The 25,800-nt window shown below is 38.7% G+C and overlaps 1 protein-coding gene across 5 annotated transcripts in view; it reads left to right on the forward strand.

The window, feature by feature from the left end:
* Nucleotides 1-940: 940 nt before the first annotated feature.
* Nucleotides 941-25,800, forward strand: part of NRIP1 (nuclear receptor interacting protein 1) — a 112,255-nt gene continuing 87,395 nt past the window's right edge. For 2 of the 5 annotated variants that reach the window (XM_067001094.1, XM_067001169.1), the window contains exons 1-2: nt 4,024-4,174; nt 12,716-12,839. The gene's annotated coding sequence lies outside the window, so the exon portion shown is untranslated. Of the gene's footprint in view, nt 960-4,023; nt 4,175-12,712; nt 12,840-25,800 lie in introns of those variants that run through there. The other 3 variants (XM_067001101.1, XM_067001112.1, XM_067001109.1) reach the window with 3 other exon arrangements.

The raw sequence follows: 25,800 nt of genomic DNA on the forward strand, positions 1-25,800 counted from the left end.
CTCCCAGATTTTCTTGGGGACTGTCTCTCTCAATGTTTTGTTTGAAGAGGCTGTTGGTGAGGGCTGTGGGAGTAGAGCAGAGCAGAGAATCCTCCTCTTCCACATGCAGCTGCCAGTAGCTTCCCGTGCAGGAAAACCTCAGTGCTGTTCTTGTGCAGCAAGGCAGTTCTGATGGAAATGCGGGCAGATCCTGCATGGGCAGCTCTGTTCTGCAGGCTGTTCCCCTCAGGCAACTGTGAGGCCAGAGGAGAAACAGGCCTGAAAGGGGAGTGATGATGGCAGGGCAGGGATGCAGGAGGCTTCCTTAACCCACCACCCTTTTCTGCCTGGGAACCTTCAGGAACTATGTGCCCTGATGAGTAGAACCTGGAAGTGGATGTGGACACCTCATTCTCATCCTTCAGCTGGAGGTGGGCAAGGTTTATTTCCATCTTGACTTACTAGGGCAGGATTACCAGGAAAGGGCAGAGAGCTACAATGAACTTCAGGCTCCCCTGCGCCTCCATACTGTAGCTATGAGGATACATCCGCAAGGCCAGGAGGGCAGCTGTGGGTCAGCAACGTCTCCCTGTCAGATGAAAGTTATGTCTGCTCTGCAACCAGGATTCTTTTTTTTTAATTCTTCTTCCTTTCTTTGGAGGGTTGAACTGGGGAGGGGATAGGGCTGTAGTGAGGCATGCGAACAACAGAGCTGGGATCCTCATCAGGTCTCCCCACTCTGAACTTGTCCTCAGCTCTTTATTTTTACATCAATATTTTCTTCTTCTGTGTGTCCTTCTTAGCCTACTCTTCTTACAGCCCAGCTGGTACTGTTTGTAATTGGCAGGCCATTCAGGGCTTAGGCAAAAATAGCTAGAAATTAAAGCACGACTGACTGACCACTCTCTCCCCTGCCTTGCACCTTCTGTAGATAACTCCACGTGTGGAAAACGAGTGGGAAATTATATCATTTTGATCTGGTAAGGTTTTACATATGCTTTGCAGGGACATAAATGAGTACAGAATGTATATGGGTGGAACTCTGTAGAAATGGAACCAATAGTTTGCATTAAAGCTTGTGTGATAATTTTTCCTATGGTTAACACTTTCCTCTTTTTGCATATTTTGTTCATTTTAATTATTTATAACATTAATAATACATCAATCTTCCTTCTATTCTATCCCAGTGGGATGCTGTCACAGAACTTAAAAAATAGGTATGTTATTACTCTATCTATTAACAAAAGGAGACTGATTATTCTAGATAGTGATATCTGGAAAGTATACTAATAATTTTAGATAGTGACTCACCCAGAAAATGAATTGGAATTGAAAAAGCAGTGGGGGTGTCAAGCTATTACAAGCCCTGTAACAGAAGTTGTAGAAACCTCAACAGTGATTTAATAATGAAAAGGACTCTAAAACCATAAAAACCCACACCTTACAACCGTCCCTACCTGTAACAAGACTGGTTAATAAAATGCTTTTGAAATGCTGCTTATTAAGATGAAAGACTAATAATTAGTCTATGCAATTATCAGCCAGCTTTCAGAACAGACCTTACAGCCTTTGTCTCTGTTTTGGAAGGGATGATGGGCAGGGAGAAAGCTGTCATGTGTGTGATCCATCCATCCTTACTGCACAGACAAATACTGTGAGAGGTAAAGCCCACAACTGGTAGTGTACCCAAGAAAGAGAAAGTCTAACAGTTGTGTTCTTACTGAGTGAATGGAAGATGTGCATGGCTTTGACTTGATTTAAATTGTACTTAGCTAAAGGGGCTGTTCTTCTAGCAGGAGGTTTACAAAGGAGTCAATGTCAAATTTTCTGGACCAGCATCTGTGTATAGGGTCAAAGCTCCCCTAAGTCTATGTTTTGATCTTACTTCTGCACCAATGGCTTTCCTTAGAACAGACAGCCAATTTCTCTTAAATTCCTTTAGATCTTGTTGACCCAGGAGAAGAAAGTCTTAAGAGTTCCTCCTGTGTCCAATGATTGCAAAAACCAAGTGAAGAACTCAGCCCCTGTGAGTAAATTACCATATTTGGTATAAATGTCTGCAGACCTCACACTCAAAAATCAACAGCAAGATGTGCGGCCAGACTTGTTTTGATTCTCCCCTCCCTTCTCCCAGGAATTATTACTCAGAAAAGGGTCTGTGGGATGAGCTTTGAATAGCTGTTATCAGTGATTTCTGTTTTTACATACACTCTTTTTCATACATGCTTGCTGGCATACTCATTATACTCACTGTGTAATTGCTGTTCGGTGCTGCATGGAGATATGCCACTGAAGCAACTGCAGTTCCTGCGTTGAAGGTGGAAGCTTCTTTTTGAAGACTGCCACAGAGTTCCTATTTTTGCAGAAAGTAATGGATTTCAAAGCCATAAGGAAAGCTGTCAGTGGGATCAGGCTGCATATTGCCCTAAGGCACGCACATATCTTTTTCTTTTCTTTTTAATTAATTAATACAAACTAAAGCTTCTCAAGACTTGGAATGTAAGGAATATCCTCGAAGTGGATTTTCTGGCAGAAGCTGGTGTAAAGGATCAAAGATGCATAATAGATTCATTACTTCATGGACCAGCATCAAAGAACAGAGTCATGTCATGATGCAGAAGTCGACGATGATGTTTTCATTTGTTGTGTAATCTATTTTAAATGCCTGTCAGAGCTCTGCTATGACTGGTTTCCTTCAGCAGTGCTTACTGCATAGTCAACTGGCTTATCATGAAGTTGAAGGTATATATTCTATGTATGAATTTATTGAATGCTTTTGAACTGAAAGCCCATTTTAACATGTAGTTAGCTTCACACTCTGTTGCAGAGGAGAACAGAAGCTTGAAGATTTGTGCACTTCAGATGGAAAAAGAGGGTTCAGTGTGTTTGACAGTGATTCTTTTTACTTGTTTGAAGAGTATACTGAGTATGGTAGTGTTATTGGACTGAAACAAATGATAAAGAAGGAATTAGTGTCTGGTGGCACTCTGTTGTTAAGTTGATGGCTGACTTGTTTGGGGACTTGGCTTCCTTTCAGAGTGTCTGATGTTGGGGAAACAGCCTTATATAGGTTCTCTCTAGGTTTGTGCTTAGTGTTCAAACATGCAGCAACATTTTGAAAGACAGCTGTAATCAAAGCACTTAATAGGATAAAGGAAAATGGAGACTGTACAACTTGAATAACTGTCACAGAGGAGCAAGGGGAGGGATGTGAGAAAATGGATGAGTTAGAGGAATTGGAGGGAAATTACACCTATGTGTTCCTCATCACCATTATTTTTTTTGCCTTTTCTACCTTTTTGATTGGTTGCTTTTGGTCCTGGTGAGCCTACTGTCTTGGTTCCTGTGCTTTTGCTTTTCCTCCATGCTAGGATGTGTGCAGAAACTATGTTAGGAGCATGCGAGATGGAGGAAACATGTTCAAGTTATTTGGTGGTGGGTGAATACCTGAACTGACTACAGGTGAACCACCTTCTAGACTCATCAGCCCACTGCCACACCTGAACTAATTAGCCTCATAGAGATTGTTTTATTTACTGTGAGGAAGTCCCCAGAAATTTTACTCTCTATGTGGGAAAAGGTCTCAATTGTTCAAGCAACCCCTTTCTCATATCCATCTTCTGTTAGAATTATTGTCATCTTTATTCTCTATATAGTATTGAGAGCAAATTTATAATTGCAACTTTTGTAAATTGTTAGTACAATCATTTTTTGTAGGTTAAGTGATTTATGATGTTTTACCACAGTCTTATAAACAGGAAAAGCCAGCCTAAAGACAGAAGAGAGATGCTAATTAGAGAATGATAGAAATACAAATTTAAAACAGTCACAGTAGAGCAGAAAATTTAAACACCAAAATAAAAGCATCCCTTTTATTACACCCTAAGTCTTAATTACATATCCTACGTCTTCTATTAAATCCCAAGTCTAATTGCAGAAAACAGGGGATGGGAAAACTAAGCCTTCACAGCCATATTTGGCAGAAGCTCTGGAATGGGATTCCTATTAGAGGAGAAAGTAGGAAGTAAGCTCTCGTGAGGAACGTGTAAGAGAGATCAGGACACTCTGCTTGGCTGAAGGGAGAGGAGGAGAACCTGGAGCTCCTGCCAGGAAGGAACCAGAAAGAAGTACATTGGCGAGTGCAGGCTGGAGCTGGATGCCCGGTGAAGTACCTGATGGAGAACTTGACTGTTAAGTATGATCTGGTGACGTGTTTTGATGTTTCCTCATTTTGTTAGTGTTTATTTCTTTACTTCTATCAAAGAGTGAATATGATTTAGTTTCCCATATTTCTGTATGTTAGATGGAGTCTTCAAATAATCTGGCCAAGTTATGGAAAACAATCTCTTTAGTGGTGTGTATTAGTAACAGGGTAGAGCCTGCTAAATTATGAATCATATTTTTTAGAAGTGCATTTCTGGGGATTGGTAGTATTGAAAGGTGAGTTTACAGAAGGAATGTTTTTAGTAGATGTCAGCAGTGCAAAGGGAGTCATCAGTATGGGTTGTAATGCACTTGAGTGCCTACAGAATCTGTGGTAAACATCTTCCTCCTGTATTTTGGTTGAATTTTGCTATCAGTCTGTGGGCCCTGTGAATTCTGACCTTTTCTTTTTTTTTGTCTTCGGAGCTCCTTATTTAACCCCCTACCCTGACCTGGCTCCGAGTGTGCCTACAGTCAAGTATCCTTCTGTGTGTGGAAACTCATGGTCGAGCAGCCTTAGTCCTTGAGAATTAAGGGGTCCCAGTAACTAAAACACCCTATTTGTCAAAGCTTTAATCATGTAGGTTTTCCAATTTACAAGACATAGGATTACAAAAGGACACAAAATACAACTCCTTGCTACTTCTGAGTATTCTTAAGTAATATCAAGATTTTTCTACTACATGTGGGATCTCTCTCCTATACAAGGCTTCTCTCCATGAGCTGTCTTCTGCAGGCAGTATCTTTTTGCTTTCATTTCTCCCCATTCTGTGCACACTGGCCATTGAGGGATACGTCCTGTCTCAGCTAGTATATATTGCCTGCCTTCTTACAGTGAATCTTGGCCTTCATCTATTGTCCCAGTTTATTTTACTTTGCCTCTAAATCCACTGAACTGTCCAGCTAGTCTAAATTCAATCTATTCTTGTGAGTGTGTTCCCTCAGCCTGAATAATGAAAGCATCAGTTTATTATGAAGAATAAAAAGAGGGCTTAAACTCACATAGTTCATTAACTGTAAGTAGATTCCTCAAAATTTCAAGAATTGGGGTGTTCTGGCTGTTTTGTGGGGTTTTGTGCATGAATGTGTGTGAGTTGTGTTTTAATTAAAAATACGTTGATGTTTGCCTCACAAAGAAAAAGGCACTTCTCTAACAGTCTGTTTTATATTTTGAATTCTTGCTTCAAACCACAGGAATCCTATAGAATTTCAGAATGAAATCATGAAGTATTTTGCTTAGCAGTATATTATAATTACATTCTTTAAAAGCCTTAGCTGGTTTGTCAGAAGTTAACGCACCAAAAGAAAATGGATGATACAGGGTACTCTATATTAAGTATTTAGTATTTAAGCCTAGTTCAGGCTGCCCAGAACCATGTCCAGACAGCTTTTGAATGTCTCCAAGGATGGAGAGTCCTCAGACTCTCTGGGCAACCTGTGCCAGTGCTCTGTCGCCCGTACAGTTAAGAAGTGCTTCCTGACACTCAGAGGGAACCTCCCGTGTCCTAGTTTGTGCCCACTGCTTCTTGTCCTGTCACTGGGCACCACTGAAAATAGCCTGGCTCTGTTTTCTCTGCATCCTCCCTTCAGACTTCATGCCATAAGCCAAAGCTTCCTATGGATGCTTTCCCTCTGCTGCTTGCGATATAATTTTCATTGAGGCTATTTATGGTCTCCTTTTGTAGTGGTTTGTATAAAGAAGTCTGGAAGGTCACAGGGAGAGATAATTTAGTTAGAGACTAGGAAACAGTGTGTGTGGAAATGAGAGAAGATCTCTACCTCCGTTTTAAGTATTGTGCCTTGTCATGGACTCCATTCTCAGCTGACGGGGACATTAGGTGACTCTCCACATAACGCCATTCCCAGCTGAGATAATGAAACAAAGGCTTGCACTCTTTATACCCAAGTGCCAGTCAAGAAAATAGTTTGTATGCATCACTGCCCTCGATTCAGGGACATTCAGAGATTATGGGATTCTTTACCCATACAGCACTAAAGCTAGGATTTTGATTTTTTGGAGATAAAGAAAACAAGGAATCCTTCTGTGTTCATATTATACAACTTCCACCTCCACATCATAAAATGTATCTGCATCTGTGGCACAGCAAAACCTGGGCTGTTCTCTCATATTTTAAGGTTTCTGCTCTTTTTTGGAATGCATCATTTTACCCTCAGTAGAGAATCTATTTGCCAAAAATACAGGGGTAGAGAGCCACTCAGTACTCACCTTGTGAAAGAGGCATGGAGAGAGCTACTTCTGTGTCCTGGACTGGGACACAAAGCAAAGACTGGCTGACACTTTTGAGAAACAAGAGAGTGTTTCCACATCTCTATCTCCTTTGCATAATCTGTGATATCTGAATTAAGTTTCATGACATATTAACACTTTGAAGTTGAGTTAATATGCTGTGTTGTATAATACATTATGTATGACTTGGGCATCAATTGTGTTGGAGCTTCAGCAGCGACAGACTTGAAAATGTCTCTTTCAGTGACAGAAATCTTAAATAATACTGAAACCAAATTCTGTTGGCATCATTTTATTTTGCATTCCTTATCCCATTACAGTGTCACTTATTCACAAAGCCACTCATGTTCAAGCCATCTAGCTTTCTCTTCTCTCCTCCTTGTACTTGTCAGAAGGTCCCTGCTCCAGATCTTTCATATTACAAATATTCCCATGATGCTGCATGGTAATTTTAGTTTGTAAAATCAGAAGTGTTAGGATTATGTTAGCTCTGCTGAGTCTGAGCACTATGATGTGAAAAAGAACAATGATGAACATTAATACTTACAGTAATGATGTACTGCAAAGAAGAGCAAGAAACAAAAAGAAGAAAATAAACCCCACCATGGTTTTTTTTTCGTCTTCTGTATTTGTATTTCATGCTTCCAAATACAACTAAGATATAACTTATTTTATCTGAAGTTGTCTTGTAAACTATACATTGGTCTGACATCGGATACAGTATATATATATAGGCAAATATTCAGTCACAGATTTATTGATCTTAATATAACTCATCTTAAGCCTGATTACTTTATTTCAAAATTAGAATCTCAGAACATATTAATTATGGATGTATCCCCAGACAACATGGTTGTCTACAGGGGATTTCTGCCCTTAACTCTGATTAGTGTTAATAGGAACCATCCATATAAACTCCTAGAGGACCAGAAAGAAAAATAATTTTCTGTTAGTTATATTTTTACTTTAGAGTGTAGAACAATAATGAAATGTTCTGAGAGTGATTTGGTAGAGGGCTTGAGAATGCTAGTCTGAAACCTTTCCAGTCTGTGGTGGATTCTGGCTCTAATAAACGTATTACAACACTATACACAATTTTGTATGTTTTTAAAATTATATATAAAGTGACACTCTTTTTTGTTTTCTTCTTTTATTTGTTTTTGTTTTTGTTTTGTTTTTTCTTCTATTTATTTATTTTAATCTGAATTGAGATATTAGGGTTTTTTTTTCTTTTTATGGAAGCACTGGGCTGAGAACTGCTAGTGTAACATATATTATGTCTACGTGACCTGGTGTTGTATACACTAATTATCCACTTGTCATGATTCTCCCATCTCAAATTACTCAGGAAAAAAATCATCTACTTTGGAATTAGCAACAGGCACAATTTTTGGAGAGAGGGGATTGCTTGTGCTTAAAGTTTATTGGGCCTGTGTTGACTGAGACTTCTGGGATCTAGTATAAGCTAAGCATACAGTGACTAAAGTATTTTCTTAGTGATGGAAAATTTACTGCATCTTTTGACAATTCACCTCAGTAGCTAATTATACTTAAAACACTGCTTTTTATCTCTAGATTGAACTTGCAAATACTGGATTGTGTTGCATGTCTGCCCACTAATTTACAGTCTTCTGAAATATCTTCTTGTCTACTCTCTTAAAGATTATAATCTTCTCTTTGAAGCAAAATACATTTAGTTCAATGTCTCATTGGAAAGAGTCTTCTCTTTTTCCAGAGCTAAATCATTCTTGTTGCTCTTCTCTGCACTCTTTCCAAGTTTGTTTACCTCTTTATTTATTTATTTTAATTAAAGGTATTGTGGTTTACCAGAGGCCTTCCTGCTTTGTTCACAGGGTTGTTATGGTTTGCTTAACTTTATTCAAATTCATGTCTCTGACTGTCCTCAGCCAAGCAAATGGCACAGATCTTTGTGCCTGCCCTCGTAAACAAGGGCCCAACGCCCTTGATGAAGCGATGCAAAGAGCAGGAAGATGTTATCCAGAATCAACCTAAGAGCTTAATTGTTTATCACCATTCAGAACCTGTACCCAGAAGTAAAGTAGGATCTATTCGAAATGATCACGTATATTCTTAGCAACAGATAAATCTCATGATCATCATGATAGACCCATGTGATGGGAGGGCAGCGTTCCAGAGGTGAGGTGAGAAGACATGAACAGTGTGAATGGGGGCACCTTAAAGAGAAGAGATCATGGCTTACTGGTCTGAAACAGCAAAATAATAAGGCATAACATTCTTGTAGTTATGCCAGCTGCTTTGCAGCCATTGAAGGGCTGGCAGTACTGTTACTGAGGACAGTGTCAACACAAGAAAAGAAATACTGTCAAATTCTGTCACTCTGCTCTCTGCAAAGTATGCAAATCAAACTCTAGGGTTAGATCAGTGAGGTGCTTTCAAAGTGGTGAACTGAAGTTTGTGAGTAAACAAAGAAACCTAAATACGCAGTCATAGGCTTTTCTCAGGGAAACTCAGGAACTGCCCAACAGCACCTGAGAGACCTGGCAGACCAGATCCATGAAATGGAATGGTTCAAAACCTCTTGACCCAATTTATTCTCTTCTCTCCTGTCTTTAAACAGTAGTTGAAAGTTTCCTTTTTTTTTTTTTCTTTTTTCCTTAATCATTCTGTTAACAAAAAGGAAGAATAGCTTGGTGGGGTGGGGAGTTCTCTCCTCTCATATGGAAGAGAAAAACGGGAGAAAAAGCTGACCAAGGAGGCATGGAAAAAAAATCACGTTGAAAAGATGGTTGTGATGAAAAATAGGAGTAGTGTAACTGTGATCTCTCTGTTTATAGATAATTTCTTTCAAAGAGGATGTGACAAATATTTGTGGTTGCTGTAGCCAAAGGCGATATACTTCTAGTATTTGTTTTATTCTAGTTGTATTTGAAGAATTGCTCAGGAAACCTTTACTTTCTTAATCTTTTTTGCTGTATTGTTATGACAAAAAAGATACAGTATTGCACTGACAGTATCTTCTAGTACGTTTCTGTTCCCAGGTGTTGTTGCAAGAAATGCATATGTATGTTTTCAGCTTTCACTTGTGGCACAAAAGTGGTTTAAGCATCTTCTTTGGCCCCTTGGTCTTCATTTCTGTTTCTGTTCAAAGTTTTATTTCAGTGAAGGCTAACAAACGGATGGCATACAGGTGGATCTGGGCCTTGAATATCTTCTCCGTGGATGTGCTGTGCTGTGCATGTTAGCAAATGTTATGGTGAAATACACAGAAGCTAAGCACAACACCGCTCCATAGTAAAAGCAATAGCAAAATGCTGTACAAATATAAAACAGCTTCAAAAGGCCTCTGAGATCCCATAATAATTTAGTAAAATAAAGCTAGTAAATGTGAGTGGGCGGACACTTTCTTGCCATTATTTTATTTTTTTATCTAATTTGTAAAATAAAGCAGGATGTTGCTGCAGGCTGAATTACTGGGGGTATCATCTGAAGATGCGATCTCTGTGAAGGCAAGCCCCAGAATATTGCCTGCTTTCCCTAATTAGCTCTGGTTATTACAACTGAGTCACTCAGAAGAGCACGGACAACAAATATCCATGGTGTTCAGAAGGTGCACAAAGTCTAACCTCTGTTGTCTGCACTTCTTAATAGTTAATGTAATCCTATCAAGCTGAGTGTTGGGCTTTTGGCAGGGAGGGTGGGAGGCACCCTATGCCATGCTTTAAAGCCTCACTAACAAAGAACTTTACTTAAGGAGGAGATGTTAATAAGTAATAAAACAAAGGCTCTGTTATAGAGATTAAATGTGCATGTGTCCGAGTACAAAGTTCGTGTGGCAAAGAGCAGCTGTTGCTCTGCTCGCAGCCCTGCCACAGCCTCCGAACCCGGGGTTCAAAGTCTGCCTGCTTTCCTGTCACAGGGCTGGCCAGGGCAAAGGCTGGCCGAAGTTCAAAGTTCAGTGTCTGAAGGGTTGCTGGCTCTGTCTGCTCTGCTATCTGGCACTGTTTGGATGAGCAATAGTTGTTTTAAGATTATAAGTACAAACAACAAAAACTTCCCACTCTGTTTTCAGATGTGTCACATTTCATTAAAGAAGGAACATTTGGGGAAGGAGTGACTGAATTGTTTAAAAATAATGTGCTGTATAATAGTCTACCCTAAACAAAACCCACTGAAGGAGCACTAGTAAAACGATGCATACAGGAAATTGTGCCTATTTTCATTCTCCTTCCTCCTGCAATTTATTTAAATGAAGGAAAATGAAGCAAAAGAACTAATTCTCTGTACACACAGATGCAAAACTGAACTCTTTAAATTAAAAACAAAAAAAAAACACACGCAAAAAAAAAAACAGAATCCATTAGTTCATGTGTTTCCTTTGTGTCCTGGTAACTGTGTTGCACATTGTGGGGGTGCAGCGAACTTAGTATCTCTGGATATCCTGCTTTCAAATCCTCCTTTTTTCTCCTCCATCAAAGGCTTTTTATGAAACTAACCCCAACTTTCTTATTCAGAAGGGCTGGATATGCCTCCGTGCAAAACCCACCTTTGCAGCTTTTTTTGATTAGCTGTGGTTGTATCAAAGGTTCCTCTACCAAGCAGGGATCCTGAGTGAGAATGGAAACCTCAGCACTGATGCCTGAGAGCAAAGGCTGATACAAAAACCTTTGCAGAAATTTGTATCAGGCAATGCTGTAGCTGTATTGGAGATGGAGAAAAGTTTCCTATCTGCTACCATATCCTTTCTCAAGTAAAGAATGGGAAACCATGGGTGGTAAACCATGTCTTCAGTGCTCAGCACCCGTGGCATGTCACAGGTCTGAGCAGACTGCTGTCATCTCACTACCCTGAAAGGAACATGGAGGCTCAGAAAGCTTTCTCAGACAGCAGAGGCTAGCCCTGTTCATATCATAGCTTCTCTTTCTCTGGATTCAGTAAATGTAAACATTGAGAGCTACAATTAAAGCAGGGCACAAGGAACGATGATAGCAGCCAAAAACATCATTTCTGGGCCAAAAGACATGTGCTTAGATACAATGATTTTTTCCCTTCCCACAAACATTCAGGTGCCCATCAAACACCAGAGGAGCCTTCCCTGATGAGCTGCTCCTACCCTTTGATTATCACCCCAGATCTAACCTTCTACCTCTGAGCAATTTACTTCAGAGGCTAATCAGAGACAAAATGTCATCTGGTGATTAGGAGCCCATGGAGATACAGCTAATGCTCCAGACTGTGTGTTGCAAGGTTTCTGATGGGCATATGAGCTTAGTGGTGACGAGATATTACCTCCTTTTCTCCAGTGTTTGGCAGTATTATGATGGCTGAGCCCTTTCTGGGAGGATGTGTGGAAGGAGAAATAACAAGCAGTTCCATTCCTGTCCTAGGCTGATAAACTCAGGAGTATTCTTTTTTTTTTCTTTTTTTTTTCTTCCTATTATTCTCCTGTCTCCATGCAACCAGTATAGTGATCAAATTAAATCACCGAGACTACTAGTAAGTAGTGACTCTGGTGGTGCATATCCATAATTAGTTTGGTCTGCAGTGATGCAAACCCTTGACATAGCAGCGCCTGTAAATAAGAATTTCTGTGGCTTCTACTGCCAAAGTTGCACTCTAGTCTGTCACATCTTTGGCATCTCTTTGCTAGACTTACTACATCTGGCCTTGAAATCTCTGTTTCCTAAGAAAATCTGACTAGAGTCATTACTCTCTCCAGTACAGTAGGCTACTGAAAACACACATAAGGTAAGGAAAAGATGATGAAATTAACAGGTATAAAGCATGTATATTTCTCACTGCACTCTTAGAAGTCTTTTGGATGACATAGTTCTGCTAGATGGTAACTGCAGATTAGAGCCTTGGCTTGCCTCCTCCAAAAATTTGGCCCTGTCAGGCTATTATCTACTGTGAAGTGGGTTTCTTTCATTCCTTTCTCTTGGCATTGGCCACCTTTTATTAATAGCATATTTATAGGGGAAGGTATAATGGGAGGAAGAAGATTTTGTATAGCCCTGTGGTTAGTAGGGTTGTGTTGGCAAGGCCAGTAAGCTGAAGTAAAGGTACATAGTCCAAATCAGGCAAAACAGGAACTTAGACCAGGCTTGCAAGGTAGAAGTTGTTCAGAAGTAGATAGATGAATGTTTGTATCTTCTCCTCCCACCACCCCACCTTGAATTTTCATGACCGTGTCCATGTCCACTGGCTTGAAGGAAAGGCTTGAGTCAGAAATATAATTAAAAAAAATATTTTTTGGCCTAGGTCTATCTGCATTTATTTAAAATTACATATTTACCTTCTCAGCAGATAGTTTGAGAATCATCCCACCTGTTGCCTATCTGAACCAGGAACCAGAGCGTGGAGTAGGACTGCACTGGTACTGACTGGCTGAAGGTCTACCAGGATCCTAGCACTGAGACCAACCTAGCAGGTAAGTCGAAATCAGATTTTATTTGAGGGGCTGAGTCCCTTAGAAGAGTACTTTAGTCACTTGCCTCTCTTGGAAAAAGAAATCACAGATAAAGGGTGTGTGCTTGCAGATATGATTTGCTTTTTATTATCATTATTATTTTTACTATCTTGAACCTATTATCATTGCACTAAGAACATGTGCCTGTGAATTGCTTTATTTTCAGATTAGACACTCCCCGGCCCCTTTCTCACCCCTTCAAGTATGACTACCAGAAAAGCCCTCCTGCAGTCTAGCTTCCCTCTTCTCATTCAAATTCAGATGTCTTAACAAAATACAAATGAATTTCCTTTGGCAGGTATACTGGAAGAAAACAAACAAGATTAGTGCAAAATAGGATTGGCACAGCTGCCATTGCAGTGAGGCATTATATTTGTTTCTGGTTTTGTTGTTGTTGCTGTTGCTGTTCTTGCTCTCCACCTTCAGAAAGTTTCTTTTCTGCATGCCTTCTGCAATCAGTCTTGTCCATGCTCCATGTTGGAGTGTTGGAGCAAGAAGGCTTGTATGCAGCTGAAGGTTTACTGCTTTATTTTGCTGGTGTAGTTAAGGTACCACCCACCCCACCCCCCCCATTCCCCAAGCCCTCCTTGCTCCTTCCTAATGCAGGTTGTGTTGTAACAGGAAGGAAGTACTGGTACAGATACTTAAGATGCTCTGTACAGCAAACTGACATCTATTATTTGATGCTATATTTATGCCTTTTTTTTCATAAAGACTTTTAGACATAACCACTTAATTTAAATACATATATTTGTATTTCAGATTTTTAAAAGGTACACTGGCTAAATGTTAAGAAAAATCTCTGGGTAGTTCACTACTTTATAAGCTGTTAATAATTAAACTAATACACCTTCACTTAGAGTAGCGAACACATTGTTACAAAATTAGAAGGAAAGAGTGAATTGAAATGAAATGATTTTTATAGGTATACATATATTTGCTCGGTAAGAACTTTGACAAACTTCTTCAAAAGAGTTGTTCAAACAGTAATGCTTTTTGCTTCCATCTAGGTTAAATACTACACTGTCCAGAACCTCCCTCAGTCCTATTTCACAGCCTATTCTATGTAAAATAATGACCAAAATATTTCCTTTAAAAAACAAATCCTAAGCAAAATGATCAATTTTGTCTGCAATATGTTAATTATGGCATAATATTGGCGAGAGGTTCAAATCTTTATTATGAAAGCACCTTGTTGCTTTTGGTATTTCTGGTTGACACGAGATTACTGCAAGAACACAGATCTGTGTTACTTCTGTGTCAAGTGGAAGGTTCTGTATGAACTTGTTTGTTGTCAGGACCTGGGCTCTGGTTTGCTGTAGTTACCGATGTGATGTATTTAAGGACAGAGCTCTGTAGTTTATTGTGGAGATGCTAGTCTTCATTTCAGAGTTCAGACTGTGGTGGAAGCTTTTGGTTTACTGGGATCTCAGTTATCAAAAAAATCTCTGTAAAATGCCATCTAAGGTGGCAGTGACTTAAATATTTAATGATATTTTGTTGGAAAATGAGCAGAAATAGGAAGATCTTTAAGAGTTAAAACAATTTATTTCTTACCAATATTTCTTTTCACTTATTCTTCCTTTCTTTGTCACTCTTGCATTCTGGGTTTGATCCTTTGTTCCCCAAAGTGAAAACTCCTTGACTATCAGTATGGATGTGCAGTTTTGATCTGTGGAGAATTTTCTAACTTTTTAGTCATAACTGAAAATTTATGTGCTAAGTTCAACTCAATGAATTACATGACAAATCCGCAGTAGTGCAGACGCCATCACAGAGACACAGAGACTGGCTGTCTGTCTTGCCAAATATCTCAGCAGTCCTAGGACAGAATAAGCTTCCTAATGCATAGAGTATGTGACAGCAAGATGTGCTGACTTTTTTGATATATACGTGTACAAAGTTCCTATTAAAGCTTCTGTCTCAGAATAAGAGGTTGAAGCAGCTGGGTATATATTGCGCTGTAAGATTTGTTGGGGATGGGAGACAGGAGGGAGAACATTAGGGCATGTCAGTATGTTATCAGCCTCCTGATGGGCAGCGTGGAGATCCAAACCAATAAGAAAGTGTACTCCTTGCAGCTTTTAAGGTGCGTGCCTGCATGTATAAGGTGTGTTTCATAATGTGACTTAAACCATCACTAGCTAGTTAGCCTTTGCTTATTTACATGAACTGTGCTTAGATCTATATACTGTTTTGATATATTTCTTTATATTTCAAAAACTTTGTGCTATTTCCTATGCAGAATGTATACCTTCACTGTGCTTTTATTTTCTCTATTCAAAGACAAACTTGTTTCCTTGTAAGCAAATGAATTGTTTACTTTTCAGACAAAATGAGAAAATACTCTTTGGAAATAAACTATAGCATGGTCTGATCTGGCTGAGAGTCCAGTAGGTACACATTACACCAACAGTGGGTGTTCAAATTTATTGCTATGGCTAAAGTTGCATTTGCTGAAATGTGCATAAAAATATCTGAGAATGCATGAAAGATTTAAAAATGTCTCTGAACTTTTTATTCATATCCCACTTATATAGCTCATTTAAATAGTGAAATTGTTTGGGCTTATTTGGTTTCAGTTATTATTGGCTGAAGTAGTGGAGTGTGGATAAAATAATGGGTTAACTTGAGTGTTAAGATGTATCTTTTTCTTTTTCCTTCAAAAATCAAAACAAACAATGCCTTGAATTAAATATAAGCCAATTGATTTTTCATGGATTTCATCTGAGCCACAAGCTGTAGGTCAATGAGACTTTGATTTCTTTTTCAAAATACCAGATCAATTTATGTGAAGGATACAGCTTAGGTTTGAATGTTAGTTCCGGTTCTCTATATTTGATATGCTTTCTGAGTGGATTCTTTTAGCCTGTAATATTAGCAGTGCAGGAGTTACTTGCCTTGGCTAGTATCAGCAGTCAGTCACTAGCTGTGTATGACTGGCATAGTGAAGTGAAAGAGGTGGAGGCACATCTGTGAAAGAGAAAAGATCCTGGAACAGCAATTTATCAGATTAGCTAGCCATCTCCTTTGTAATAAAATGATGCCAAATCCAAAAAGGCTTTCACTCCTATGTTTCTCCATGTCTCTGCCTCCCATGGGATTCATCAGGTGTCTCTAGGTACAGAGGGTCTGGCTTATGTGAAGTGGCTGCTAACGTTTGCACAAAATGGTAAGCAGAAATAAGCAGAAATCCCCCCTGAGACATGTATGCAACAGTGATATGTGTATTTAACTTCATCCCTTTCCTCCCCATGTAATAGAATTAATTTGCACATAAATAGGATAGAAAACATGTTGCACCTTAAGCATCTTGTCCCTAATTGTTATTAAATTTTACATTTCTGTATTTACACACCTCTTTTTCTCCCTACTTTGCCACAGACTTTAGTGGCAAGGTGCTGTTGTAAAGAATGTGGCTCTGAAAAACCCATATTGTGTTTCTTATACATCAGTTCAGCTTCTGAGCTGCAAAGCCAGTCTGATACTCAGGATTTTAGCCAAGGCAACAGGGCAAAACTCTGTCTATTGAGAGAAGGAGAGAAAAAAAAAAAAAAGAAAAAAAAAAAGAAAGAGAGGCAAGCCATGGAACTTTTAATGATCAAGCAGAGATGATAGGACCTTGGCATATGAAAACATACGGTGTAGTAAATCAAAGCAGGCTGTCTTGAGTGTAGTAATATTTTTATGCTAATAAATTAGTGTCATAAGTGATTTGTCAATAAGATGTAGAATATGCTATGAAGGAAGTCAGACAATATTTTTCTTTCATGTGGAAAAATAGGGTGAGGTCATTTAAAAAAAAATCCTCAAGATTTTTTTTTTTTTGAAGATAGATGCTGTTGGTCTGACCCACAGCAAAATATTTGCATATTTAATTTCTTAGGTGCCTAAAATACCTTATATACCTAATCTAAATTTAATATTTTACAATAGTTTAATGGGAACTATCATGGTAAGGAGCTGCACTGCTGCAGTGGAGAATGCCCCAGTCAGGGACATGCAGCTTTTCTGAAGCAGTGGCTCCAAAACTCATGAGAAGCTCATGGCCCATTCCACCCTTTCTTCTTAGGGGGATGTGCTTCATAGCTGCTGGTTTTGATGTCTCAGTCAGAGGTAGTTGAATTTTGGAGCCATGGCAGGAAGGAATTTGAACTTGGACCTAGGATGCTACACTAAAGGGTTCAGGACAGTCCTGGATCACTCTGCTGCTGAGCTGGTTGCTCAGGGCCATGAGGGCTGCCCCATCCCTTGGGCTCTCTCTACGGCACAGGCAGCAGTCCTTCACACTGGTCACTGTGCCAGCCCTCACAAAACCTATTGTACAGTAACCTATGCTCCTGCACACCAGGCCCTCCAACTCCAGCCACAACTAATTCCTTCTTCACTTGCCTTAGCTTTACTTTTTCATTCGTGGACAGTTCATTTCCACCTGAATCTAGAAAGCACTATGCACTGCCTAGGAACAGATGAAGAAGCTACTCTTTCCCCTGAATCTAATGCAATCCAGCATGACGGAGCCTTGTTTCCTCTTCAGACTTTCTTCAGACTTTCCTCTTTGATTTCCAACCTGCTTTGTTCTGCAAAGAAGTTGCTGCTTTCCTTGAGAAAACTGCATTCTTAAGGAGCGAGAGAGTCACTATGCCCATGAGCATGCAGGGCCTGGATTTCTCCTGGTCCTTGCAAGAAGTGTACAAGGGAGAGCTGTCCTTCCTTGCATGCTAGCAGCCCAGTAGCATAAAGGCCTCTGATTTGGCAGGGTGAAGGTATTAGCCCAAGGTAAAGCAAACTTTTCACTGGGGAAATCCAAAGGGAGAGGATTTATCCTTTATCTTCTAATCTGCACTTTTCACTCTGGGTCCTGTTGCGTAAAAAACGTCCTCCACTGCTGCTTCACACGTACAAAATTACAGGTGGAAGTCCAGTCTGACAATTTGGCACTGCTCTCTGCAGCAATACTAAGTCTTAGGAAGGTCAAAGGCTTATCAGAACTCAGAAGTTTCATGCTAGTGCAACATTGATCTGTTTGTTTTAATTCATTCCTTTTAACAGATTCTGAAGGTGCATGTTAGTAATTAATTTAATAGTGGTATGCAGATGTAATGCTCCTGAAACTTGCTGCATCAGCAGTAACAGTAATAGTAGCCTTCTATTAATCTATCCAACAGGTATAATATAGAGAAAAGAGTTTCCATCTCTTTCAACACCTCGTCAGTTCAGAAGGGTAGAAAGCTAGCTCACTTGCTTTATATTTCCTGGAAAAAATGCCTGCAGTTGCACGTATCTTGATGCAACAAGATAGTGGTGCTTGTTTTACTATCCATTTGGATTTTCTTGTAGATATGCTTAAGGTATAGGAATATTATTATTATTTTTTTAAATCCCAAGAGGTTTTTAAGCTTTTCCACCTCACTGTCAGGTCCTCAGTACCTCCTCTCCAAATCATAATGGTCAAAGAAGAGCTCATTTAACCCAGAGTCTGTTTTAAGACTAATCACAGTTGTGATGCAGAGAGAAGGATTTTTATGCGGGCTCAGCCTCTGCACGAGTACATCCACTAAAGCCAGCCGTCAAGTTTGTGAGAACCGAGTGGGAACACTCAACTAACTTACTATGCCCGTTGGCTAATGCAGACTATTTATCCACCAGCATTGGACTGGTAGATGGCTGGCTTATTTGCAGCATGATTAAAGCAAATATATACTGCACGCACCATTTACACTGATACATGGCTGCCTTATCTTCACATTATCCTCTGTATTGCTAATCTGGGATAAGACCTTCTTCCGCAGCAGTTAATCAGGTTCTCAGCAGTTTGGGCCCTTTTTAAGGGGTTAGCTGGAGCACATCTGCTGGTCACTCAGAAGCAGGTCTATGAGGCAGAACCTGAGCACATCCCATCATGCAACATACACTTTTGAAAACACCTCTGCATTGTGCCCTGTGATTGTACTAGTTCTTGTAGGTTTCTTATTTTAGCTCATGATTCTAGTGTCGATGCTTATTCCTATCTCTGGCTGCTGACCCTTGGTTTGACTTTCTGGACCCTGATTTTTGGCTATGAATGTTCGGCTCCTTTCCCAGTTCTGGACATGGGCCCTAACCTTTGGGCTGAATAGCCCGTGCTCTAGTCTGTAATCCTAGAAGGCCACCAGGTCATCTGTAGTAGACTGTACTCTATTCAATAACAAATGAAATCTAAAATAGTAGATACATTACCTTTTTTAGGGGAGCATGTGGTGTGGCTTTGTTTGTTGTTGTTTTTTCACAACTACGGCCATTTACTTGTAAACTGGTCTTACATTAGTATTTTGTTAGACTGATAAATGGAACTTTTCCTTTCTCTTAGTTATCAAGTTGTGCTTAGTGGCTGTTCTTTCTCTGGGGAGATTATAATCATATCTCAGCCAGTAGAGTGAGTGAACAGAACTGTCAGTAAGTATGGACATTTCCGATTGGTGGCTACAGGTCTGATAAGCTGCAAGGTACCAAAGAAAAGGCAATAGTGTCAGCATATTATGAACTTCCATTTCGTTTGATATATGAAATATTATAAACATTATTGATATACTGTACACTTAGTCTGCTTTTTCTTCTGGAATTTCACAATGTTACTTCATCACATGGCATAAGAGTATAAACACACTCAAATGCAGAAAGTTCGTTATAGACTTGTGACCGAAAATCCATGAAAAAAAATGAGATAGAAAGTTGATAAGGTATGAGGGAAAAAATTGAGACAAAAGAGGAAGAGCTGAAGCCTGTAATGTATGTCAATGTTCAGGTGGGAGAAGGGTCAAGTTCCTTTGACAAGTGAGTTAATGGATCACAAATGCAAAGCTGAGTTCTAAAATGAACTTATGGTTACTACTTAACCAGCTAGAACGTAACTTCGAATAGGCAGTAATGTGGATCTGAGTGAAAATACAACTGCTTTTCTATATCCTATATATGTTACGTATGTTATTTATATGCAAAACTATGTAGTATAGATGAATATATACAAATGCTCAACAGCAGATAATTACAAGATTTGTATGGATCATCAGGGATAAAAAACTCTGTGTTGATGCAAAGTTTTTGCTTCGTGATGTTTTGACACAGGTATCTAAAATCAAGGTAATGTATGATCCATACGTGCTGCTTCTGTTTCAAAATATGTGGCAGTTATCAATCTAGAAAAAATATTTTTTAGCCTGTTTTAGCCTAAAAGCAGATTACAGCCCAGTGTTCATCACTGTCTCAGAGAAATGTGGTACTTCCTTAATTTTAGGGCTTCAGTCCAGAACTATTGATATGGAGACATTTGGATCAAATTTTTATTATATAGACATGCTTGCTAAATGCACCTCTTTCTGCCCTTTGACAGGAAAAACTGTACTTTACTAGGGTAAGTTTCATGGATGTGTATATATTTTTTTTCTGAAGCAGGCTGGTTTAAATAAGGGATAGGGGGATGTTTGTAGAATTCAGTTAATGGTGACTCACTGAGATTCTCCTTTGGTTAGTGTAAATGAAGAGCCTGTTGGGGGGGGGGGGGAACAAACAAACAAGTTTAGTGGATTGCTTCAGTGTGTTTCTTCCAAATCTGTCATTTACATTAATATGATTTTATATGTTTTTGTTAAACTATCAGTTCAGGGAAAGAAATGTGGTGAAATAAAACAAGTGACTTCTTCAATCTGTTGTTGAGTTAAAATTTGTCACCATAAAAGCTAGAGAACAGTAGGGCATAGTTTTTTATTTAAACTGAGAATTTTTACTTGGTGTAAAGCTTCTTAATGGAACTGCCTGTGAACTGATGTGACATTCATCATGTGTAATGACATCACTTGGGTCTTTTTTTTTTTTCTTCTTCCTCAAATGAATTAAAAATGGAAAGTACTTCCAGTACTTCTTGGTAAGTATCAAGAAGTCGGGTCCCTTGGTACAGCAGAGGTCCTTCCTTCATTAGAGGCAGGTAGTTTCCCTTACTCATACCAGGTACCATTTAAAATCCCACCACCTACTTAAAAGGCAAGATGTTAATGAGAATGTTACTGGAATGTCAACTCTCAGTTTGATAGCATGTGATTCATCTGTTTTAAATTTGCAGAGAATGAAGCTTCCATTACCTTACATCAGAGAAGATTTTTACAGGCAAGAAGATCTAATTCTTGCCTAGTTTCCCTTGATAGCCAATTGCCTTTCTTAAATCTTCACCATTTACTTCTAGGTTAGTTCCCTTGTTTCACTTTAAATAATTTCTCTGATTCCTTGATACTCACACACTGCAGTTAGTTATATATAGACATTTCTCATACTACCCCCATCCACTTAGCCGGTGAGTAGCCAAGTGATACATATTTAGCATTTTTAATTTTACCTCATAAATCAATCATTTTAGCTGCAAAATCAGTTATATTTTTTTCTTTAAAGTATCATTCAACACAAAGGGTCCATTATGCTTGCCTATGAATAATATTAATTGTGTGGTTTAAATTATAAACAATGTTTTATAATTAACTTCATAAAATTGCTCACTTTGAAAATTGTGTAACTGTGATTTCTATAATAGTAGCTACAAGATGACAGCATTAATCTGTTGCTCTGAATTGTTGCCAGTAAAGCAAAGGCCTCTTAACTGTGTAATTATGATAGAGAGAAAGTGTATTCTTTGTGCAGATTTATTGCTTTAAGTACTTTTTCAGGGGCTTTCACCTTGTTTTCCATTACCATGCACTAACGGTATAAGCAAAGGTTACTTCAGGGAATGGCTTTAATAATATAAAGAGATAACACTTTGTTTGTTTATTTATTTATTTCAAAGTAGATTTTATTTTTTTTCCAATGTGCTACATTTTCTATCAGGTTGTTTAAAAAAAAATCCTGATTTTGCTCTTTTGCTCTTGGCAAATAGTGTTTATTTTCTCTTGGGATGGAAATAGAGCTGGTATGAACAGCAGGATTTATAGGAAAAGAGAAGTCAAATCAGATCCAAAAGGAAAAATGTGAATACATTAATAATTAGTTGTTTCATGTTAGGAGGTTGAACTGATGTCCAGATCCCATAGCTAGACAGCCTGCCAGTGTCTCTAACAAAGCAAGAAACATTGCAGTATTGCAGTGTGTTTAGGTAAGGCAGGGAAAGAGTTGAAAAAGATACTACTTTACTTTCAAATCTAGGAAGCTGAGGTGCAAAGAGACTAAGCAATTTGTCCAGTATTACAGAGATCTGCAGGAGTAGAAGGAGTTTAAGCTTCTGCCCCCCAGTTGAAGCCGATCTACAAGACTATGTATTCTATAATCTGTTTTTATGCTCTTATCTATTTAATCTCCCTCTCATACAAATTTTTCTAAGAATGTCTCCACAGAGAACTCCAGTGTAAGAAACGTTTCTGCAGATGAACCCTGAGGTTTTATAGTAACACTGTATAATCAGTACGTGGGAGGTACTCGGAGTTAAAATGGTGCAAATTGCCATTAGAAGTGAATCATTTCAGTATAGGGAATTCAGGTTAGCTATCTGCTTATTGCCGCCTTTTCATCCTCCACTGTCAACAGCAGTGGCTCTTTCAGCATTACATAACATTATATATGTTGAGCCAGATTGGCTGCTTCTGCTGGGGGAGCGACAAACACAGCCCCCCCGTGCTGGGAGTAGGAGGAAAACCCTAAGGAGTCCCGCCTGGGATTTTCCAATTTTGTTTTCTGGGCATGGGAAACTTTGGCCTGGACTTTATGCTTACATGTGTGTATGTGCCAGCTCCTTCCTTAGCATGTCTCTCCTCTCCTTTCCATTTTTCCCTTTATTCCTTTCTGAATGGAAGGGATTGGTTTCGGCTGGCAGGAGAGGATGCACACAAGAACACCGTGTGCTGCAGACATCCCTAATGCTTGCTGTGTAAAAACAAATTTTGGGGACATTATGCCATGGGTTACAGCTACAGTATGTAAGTACACTAAAATTAAAGCTCAGGCATGGAATTGATTGATTTGATCTTGTGTGACTCAAAGTAAAAGGCAGCCACTCAGTCAGTGAGTGCAGAGTACCAGTTATTTCGTGAGTTATTCATCTAAACTGAAGATTCCACCACTGCTTAATTGCACTGTATGTGAAGCTCAAAAATGGCTGCAGCTCCAAATTTATAAAATAGCATTATACAAAATATAGGCCTATTAACTTTACAGTCTAATTTCTGATTAGGTTTTACAGCACCTCTGATGAACTGCGTAGATTTTACCCATTAAAAATGATGACAATTCAGTTTTGTCATTTTAAGTGGAATTAAACCCAGTATTGCCAAGTACGATAATATCCTATAAAAAAAAAAAAAAAGAAAAAAAAGGAACCAACACACCCACACCCACACACAAAAGGGGGGGGGGGGGGGGGAAGGGGATGACAAAAAATTAAAACGTCTCCAAGGACCATGTCATTTCTGTAAAGGAAAGTTTTACTCTCCAAGATAGTGGGACTGTTACCTGTTACTGCAGCCAAGAAAATGTGTGTCTGGAATCTGCTATAAACTTGAATTCTCCGTTCAACCTGGGCAAGTTAATCAGTGTTTTCTAGCACAGCTATGTAATGTGTCTATTGACAATCAAAAAGCCTACTAGAGCTGATGAAGGAAGAGGTTCAAGTAAACATTTCTATCAGAAATTATTTACATTAAATAATTAAATCTTTACAATGTCTATGCTTTGTTTTAGAGAAAAATATTTTTATTATTATTTTTTGGGGGGGCGAACCTGCAAACATTGAAACAGCCTGTTCTTGACATTTTTAGATGCAAACTTAAACACATCAAAATCTGAAAATGGAAATACTGTAATATGAAAGAAAGAATATGGATTTTTTTTAACTGTGAATTTTATTTTTTGGGGGAAGGGGCTGACTTTAAACCAAAGTCTGGAAACAGACAAAGTGACGTTCTTGCTTGTGACATGGCTTTACATTGGCATTTGTAGATGCAAGGTATATTTTTTAGTTCCTATTTGCTATGATAATACTGTTGAAATCTCTTGAAAAGAATGGCATGTTTCCCACTGACTTTATTAGTGACAGGATTGGGCCTTGATGCAATACCTCATGTCATAGCAGCAAAACTTGTTGCCAATAGGCTGTCTCAAGGGAGGAGATTTCCAGTAACTGCTCCCTGAGAACTATTCTAAAAATGCAACTTTTTCTGTCCAGCCACCGGGATAATGATATACTCCATCCCTAAAGAGAGGGGCACTGACTGAACTGCATTGATGGCACCAGAGGTCCCTGCTGGCTTGTTCACTAAACAGAACTGGCAACTGACTCTGAAGATAAAAGTTCTTGACGTTTTTCCAAGCTGGTGGAATGGAGCTGAGTGACACTGAAATAAATAAAGGAGGGAATAGTATGATCTTGAATGACAGAGAAGCTTTCATGAAAGGCTTTCATGGGGGAGATGTCGGATGTACAGTACAAGGCTTGAGTCTAGGGGATTTATTGACACTTGGATAAAAATGCGCACATTTACTACCATTAGTATGAAATGTAGAGGAAAATAAAGGGAAAAAATCTGAATGACTTCTTTATTCCCAGTTAAATCATTTTTTGTTTGTTTTTTTTTTTTGTTCTGTTTTGTTTTGTTTTAAATCCCTTTAATTGACTCTCTATAAATTGCCAATCTCTTCGGAAATCTGTTAGAAGAACGTTCTCTCTCCTGACAGTGAAATACACTTCATGCAAAACATTTGTCATTTGTCTGTTATTATAATTTATGATCTTATCCTTCATTCTCTCACTTCTTTAAGCAAATAGTAATCGTACCTTTAACCCAGAGACTTCAAAGGTAAAAACATTGTGACATTGTGAAGGGGTCTGCATTCTTTTCCTTCTTGTCTCTGATCTCAGCCAAAGCCTTTGAACAACAATGCTGCTCGAAGTTTGGGGCAAGTTCTTAAGGACTGGGTTATTAGAAAAAAAAAATATCATTGAATTTCTATGTTCATATTCAATGCAGATGAGAACAAATATTAATATTCAATAATAGTTTAATTTAATGACAACAATTAAAACAAGTTGCTGTTTAATCTTTTTGCTCAGTACAATGAAGCTCACTCATTCCATTGTATTGCTGTGAAAAATCCTTGACTTCTGTCACTCTGAAATTGCTTGAAAATTTTTCTAACCTAGGAACTATAAAGCAATTAGAAATTTAAAATAAATTCCCAAAACAAAGAATGTTGCCATTTTAATTACATTATAACACTGTAATATGAGGTTAACACTTACAAAAATGAATCCTGTACCCTCAGTCTATTACCTCTAAGCGATTCTCATTTTCACATTAATTTTTGTAGGCTCTCATCTAAATTAAATACTTTTCAGCTCTGTCAGTTTATCTCTATACATATTCTCATTACAGCAGTCACTAGAGCCAAAGTATTTTAATCTTCAGTATAATCCCTGTAGGACCATATTCTTAGCTACAACTTTTAGGGGTTCTACAGCTGGTCTTTTGCCTTTAAGAAGTAGCACTCCTTTGTACAGCAAATCTCACCCTTTTAAAGACATTCAATAAACAATTAAGTTTTGCAGTCTGATCCTAATAATGTAAAGGAGAAACGCTCTTCATTTTCAGTGGCGAGATAGTCATAAATCCTTCCTTTCCCCATTACTCACCTCATAATTTCTGTGTTCTCAGGAAATGTTCTAATCACTGTTTTGGTAGGTCTAATTTCTGGTCTTTTATTAAAAGCCAATTCCTGAGGACAAAACCCTTCAAATTTTCATTAAAAAAAAAAAAAAAGGTCAGAAAATATTGGTTGTAAAACTAAATCACCAGAAATATTAGGGTTTAAACTAGATCTCTCTTCAAATCAGAGCAAATGTGCATAAACCTGAGTGACTACAAGAATCAGTAATCAACTCTACAGCAGAAATGCATGCCATCAGGGAGGCCAG

Source organism: Anser cygnoides, chromosome 1 (genome assembly GCF_040182565.1).
Source record: "Anser cygnoides isolate HZ-2024a breed goose chromosome 1, Taihu_goose_T2T_genome, whole genome shotgun sequence".
Taxonomy (NCBI): domain Eukaryota; kingdom Metazoa; phylum Chordata; class Aves; order Anseriformes; family Anatidae; genus Anser; species Anser cygnoides.